We start from the raw sequence: 6,259 nt of genomic DNA on the forward strand, positions 1-6,259 counted from the left end.
GGCGCCCTGTGCACAGTCTTTTGTCCTTAACATTCCTACGTTTTATTCCCTTGGGACCCCATTCCTCATGCGCCTAGACCGTATTGCCCAACAACTTTTCGCACCAGTTTCGACCCGGGGCAAATCGACCTGTGGACGCCAGAGGCCCAAGAACACCCCTGTTTTGACACGAAAATGGCCCCCCGGACTTTGCTTTACGCTCATCAGACGCGCCCTCCAGAGACCCTCCCCACGGTGCCCTTGGATTGGCCAAATTCCAAATCCCGGGGGAGTTATCCTCGAAAAACTTGTTTTTCTTTTTTGGGCTTAACTCCCCCCGGTTGGGTCCGGGGGACCCGAGACCGCACCAGGAGGATTCCTCAGGAGATGGCCCATCTCGTGGTAAGGTCCGTTTCACTTTTAACGGCCTCTGGAAGACTGTACACACATGAGGAAAAGTGGTTTTTTCGGGTTTAACTCCCCTCAGTTTTGAGTGTGGTCTCTCTAAGCCCAAGAAGTAGTTGCAGAATCACAAGGCGCCTCTCGTGATACCATTGGTTTCCTTGTAGCACCTCACAGGATGGCTTTGCGTAAGTAAGAAAAACGCTTTTTGGCCATAACTCCCCCCGGTTTTGTCCAGTCTCCCCCATATTTTCTTGGCCTTACCTTCTAGGCCGTACACAGGTGCGTGCCAAGTTTCAGCTTCGTAGCTCAAATCCAACGGTCAAATTTCACGACCACCTCTCCAGTCGACTCTTGAAGAGCCTCAAATCCTGTGTAGGAGTTAATCTACCACTGGATCTGCACGGCCAAATCATGGAAAAAGCTTATTTCAGGTTGCCATGGAGATATCCCATAATACCATACACCGTTGGAAAGGTCTCAACGAGATCTATCACGTGACGAAATATGGGCATCCTGTGTTAAGGTGGGCACCCTCTGCACAGTCTTTTGTCTTTAACATTCCTACGTTTTATTCCCTTGGGACCCCATTCCTCATGCGCCTAGACCCTATTGCCCAACAACTTTTAGCACCAGTTTCGACCCGGGGCGAATCGACCTGTGGACCTCAGAGGCCAAAGAGCACCCCTGTTTTGACACGAAAATGGCCCCCCGGACTTTGCTTTATGCTCATCAGACGCGCCCTCCGAAGACCCTCCTCACGGTGCCCTTGGATTAGCCAAATTCCAAATCCCGGGGGAGTTACCCTCGAAAAACTTGTTTTTCGTTTTTGAGCTTAACTCCCCCCGTTTGGGTCCGGGGGACCCGAGACCGCACCAGGAAGATTCCTCAGGAGATGGCCCATCTCGTGGTAAGGTCCGTTTCACTCTTAATGGCCTCTGGAAGACTGTACACACATGAGGAAAAGTGGTTTTTCGGGTTTAACTCCCCTCAGTTTTGAGTGTGGTCTCTCTAACCCCAAGAGGAAGTTGCAGAATCACAAGGCGCATCTCGTGAAACCATTGGTTTCCTTGTAGCACCTCACAGGATGGCTTTGCGTTAGTGAGAAAAAAGTTTTTTGGCCATAACTCCCCCCGGTTTTGTCCGGTCTCCCCCATATTCTTTTGGCCTTACCTTCTAGGCCGTACACAGGTGCGTGCCAAGTTTCAGCTTCGTAGCTCAAATCCAACGGTCAAATTTCACGACCATCTCTCCAGTCGACTCCTGAAGAGCCTCAAATCCTGTGTAGGAGTTAATCTCCTACCGGATCTGCACGGCCAAATCATGGAAAAAGCTTATTTCAGGTTGCCATGGAGATATCCCATAATACCATACACTGTTGGAAAGGTCTCAACGAGATCTATCACGTGACGAAATATGGGCATCCTGTGTTGAGGTGGACGCCCTGGGCACAGTCTTTTGTCTTTAACATTCCTACGTTTTATTCCCTTGGGACCCCATTCCTCATGCGCCTAGACCCTATTGCCCAACAACTTTTAGCACCAGTTTCGACCCGGGGCGAATCGACCTGTGGACCTCAGAGGCCAAAGAGCACCCCTGTCTTGACACGAAAATGGCCCCCCGGATTTTGCTTTATGCTCATCAGACGCGCCCTCCGAAGACCCTCCTCAGGGTGCCCTTGGATTGGCCAAATTCCAAATCCCGGGGGAGTTATCCTCGAAAAACTTGTTTTTCGTTTTCGGGCCTAACTCCCCCCGTTTGGGTCCGGGTGACCCGAGACCGCGCCAGGAAGATTCCTCAGGAGATAACCCATCTCGTGGTAAGGTCCGTTTCACTTTTAACGGCCTCTGGAAGACTGTACACACGTGAGGAAAAGTGGTTTTTAGGGTCTAACTTCCCCCGGTTTTGAGTGTGGTCTCCCTAATCCTAATCATGGCGCATCTCGTGGTACCATTGGTTACTTTCTAGCACGCCCAGGGAAAGTCCTGCATACGTAAGAAAAGTCAGTTTTTGGCGATTATTCCTTCCCGGAAATAGCTACTCCCCCGTAACCCCTAGAAGTTCTTGCAGAATTTGATGGCGAATCTCGTGGTACCATTGGTTTCTCTCTAGCACGTCAGGGGAAGGCCCTGTATACGTGAGAGAAGGCAGTTTTTTTTTGGTGATATCTCCCCCCCGGAAATAGCTATTCCCCCCCTAACCCCGAGAAGTTATTGCAGCATTTGATGGCGCATCCATTGGTTTCTCTCTAGCACGTCAGGGGAAGGCCCTGCATGCGTGAGAAAAACCACTTTTTCTCACGAGTTGAGATAGCTTGAAATAAGAGTAAAATATCAATGTCAATTTTTGTGGTAATGACAGAGACCTTAAGATACCTTAAGATAGGTATATATATATCGTCCGCCTGTGAATCATCGTTCTGGTTGGGAAAAACATGGACCCAGGATGACCACTTAATTCCCATTCGCTATCTAGATTGGCCATGTAACCAGCATGGTTGCTCTGATAGTGTAGTGGTGATCACTTCCAACCGGTAATCAGGGAGACGTGGGTTCAAATCCCGCTCAGGGCATAAAACGTTTTTCTCCCAATGAAAATGTCACCTAGGAGTTGTCCGTCCTTGGTCCCTTCAAACTATATATATATATATTTGTCGCATATTTCCAAGATTTGACTGTAATCAAAGTTAACACAGCGACACTATGCCATGCCCCCTGCTTGTGCGAGGGGAAGAAACGAACCACTTAAATTTTATTTGAGGTGAAAAATGAACGGTCCTTCCGGACATCTCAATGACCTACGTGGTGGCGCAACTCACCAACTTCGCAAAGCTTGAGAGCGGAATTCCCTAGATCAGTTGCATGGGAGGACTTGCACCGGGCCCAAACCCACTTTACGCTGCCGCGCATTGATGCAAACCTTGGAACCCTCCTAAGAGGCCTCTTACCGATCCTGACAAAACGTTCTGGTGAACGGCTATATATTACGCTCGACGCAGACGTTCCTTTCATTGTGGTAACACAAAATTGATCAAGGCTGTTGATAAGCAATTTATAGCGCATGCACAAATCGGTTTTCATCGGACACAATTTAACAATGGTTGACTGACATATTTAAAGTATCTTTATTTAAAAAAACGCACCGACTGGTGGCGTCACGTAAAGCCGATTATTAAAGGGAGTGCAGACACATTGTATTCATCAGCATGCAATCGATTCAAAAAAGTATGCGCCTTGAATCGAGACTTTAAGTCATCTGATTTATTGTAATACATGTCAAGAGCAGTCACGCTTAAAAACGCTTTTATTTTGTGCGAGGTATTACAACACGTTTCTTGCGTTTTCATTTGTACGGAATTCTCGAATTTCAGAATTGAATTACATCCAGACGAGTGGTGAATTTTCGAGTTTGTGACGATACGCGAGGATCTCTTGTCTCCTCTGGAAAGTCACATCGCTATAAACTTTGAATAGCAATCTGTATACATGTTGAATATCTGTTGGCACAATGTTTAACGTTCCTTCAGCAAACACATACAGATCCTATACCAAAGCAGGGGAACGACAGTTGAAAGTAAGTAATTTTAAAGGGATAGGATAGCTTGAGGAAAGCTTATGCCCTTGTCTAGAAAGGTCACTTAGCATACCAGTGAACAAACTTGTTCAACTTTGTTCTCTGTTTTGGCCCTAACCATGCACAAACCACGCGATTTTTCTAAAAGAAAGCCAATCAATAGTTTCGATTAATTTATTCAAAATTCAGTTGAGAACCGAGGGCAACAGATTGTGCATGGTACGTCACGGTCAAGTTAACATGAAGTGCGACAGTACTGTTCTCTCTCCGGGTTTCATAAGCGGTTCATCTATATGAACTATGTTTACACAAACAAACAAACAAAAACAAAACCTTAATTTTTTTTTTCCGGCAATTAAGAAAAGCAACCCCAACAACGATAATAACATTTCTGTATTAATATAAAAGGCATTGGGAAAAAAAATAATAACCACGATAATCTAGACTAATGAAACATTTCAGCGGGTTAAGAGATGAGATTTTCCAATAATCTTTATTCTACAGGCTTATTTCTTGACGTGCCTGCAGTTTCAACACTTTGGAGAGGATTGAAATAACAGGTAAGAAAGGTACAATGTCTGTAGGTGATACATATGATTCAAGTCACCCCATGCAAAACTTAGACAGGAAGAAAGTGCAATACAAGGGAGCTAATGGCGCCATTTTTCCTCTCCCTGTACTCTCTGACTGCTGATCGTTTATTTATTTTGGTAAAGTAAACTGGTAATGAGGAATGGACGCTTTTATGGCCAATTTTAGAAAATTGAGATGTTTTGTAAGTCTTACACGTAAGTCAAATCTCGTTGTTTTGTAAGTCATTACTTAGAGGCCACGACCAAACGAAACATCCGTTCTTAAACAAAGGCGACGGAAAGATAAAGCCGAATGTCAACCTTCCAGATTCAACAGAAGTCTAGTAACAAAATCTCATTGCTCTTTAGTTTATTTAGTTACATGCATCTTTTGCTTTCAAAAACACGGCGGACTACTCTATCTCTCTCCGCGAAGTCAATGACAGCAAAACTGCTTCCCGCGAGACGAGGGAAACTCGCGCGAGGTGTTTTCTTGTAAAATGAAACAAACGATAAAAACAAAGAATGCGACGGAAAATGCCGCAAGCACTGTATGTCCCCATTAACTTATCTCCAATTGATTATGGAGTCATTAAACACTCCTAATTTTAAGCATTGAACCATTTTACGACCTTTTACGGGCACCTCATATCAAAACACGATATCATGCGGTGATGTTGAATCATTCGCTGAAAGGTATGTTGTTGTTCATCTCTGTTTTCGCTTTCTATGGTTCTTTTCATTTTACTCATATATTCTCTGTATATCTAACGCAGAGAGAGATATGCCTTTCGCATGATTTAGTGTGAATACTTAGCATAGCATGTAAAGACAAACTTATTAGACTTATTGTGTAGCGTGGAGAACTTAGGATTCAATCAGTACAATCAAATGACCCTTGTAAAACTAAAAAGAGAAAGATTTTTCCCTATGAAGCGATCGAAAGAAATACTTGCTATCTGAATTCTTTATCTGCATGCACTGATGCATGCCGTATAAATTAAAATGGTTAAAATGGCGCAAAACTCATCATTGAAATGGCGTTGTATCTGCTCAACGGTTTTGAACATTTTCCTCTGAATTAAACATTCAGGGGAAAATGTTCAAAACCGTTATGAAAATTGCCATAAGATCATGTGGATGAAATGTAGCAAGTATTTTCATGACTGTTTGAAAGCACCGTTTTGTGCTAATACCTCATGCCGGATGCAAAGGTCTGCAAAGGGTCATTGCTGCAGCTCGGCGTAAACAGAATTGTCTCGGCGTAGACAGAATTCTCTCGGCGCCGTTCTCATTTTTGCTAGACAATTATTAGCTGCCTGTTTGTTTTTTTTGGGAACTAGAATTCTTTTCGGTGGAACGGTTACGACTGAATTTACTGACATACAAAATTAAAGAAAAATAGTTAGCACGTGATAGACAAAACAAAGGGAGAAGATCGTTTTCGTGTAGACAAGCCGCCTAAGATGCCAACTTAATGCCCAGTTTTAAGGTCCCAATTGAAGTAAAAGTCAAGGTACTCATGCAAATGCAATACACAAAGAATCTTAACCCCAAGAGATTTGATTTGGGTACAACATTGCGTTAGCCGAATTGGTCTTTTGTCTTCTGAAAGTAAACTTCTCAAATAACATGAAGTTAAAGGTTCTCATCAGCTGACGACCAAGAAATGGTATGGTTGCCCATGATTTTGCTGCAAACTATCTTAGAGAGGTCCGTGAAAAGTAAAAGAA

This window comes from Montipora foliosa, chromosome 3, assembly GCF_036669935.1.
Source record: "Montipora foliosa isolate CH-2021 chromosome 3, ASM3666993v2, whole genome shotgun sequence".
Lineage (NCBI taxonomy): Eukaryota > Metazoa > Cnidaria > Anthozoa > Scleractinia > Acroporidae > Montipora > Montipora foliosa.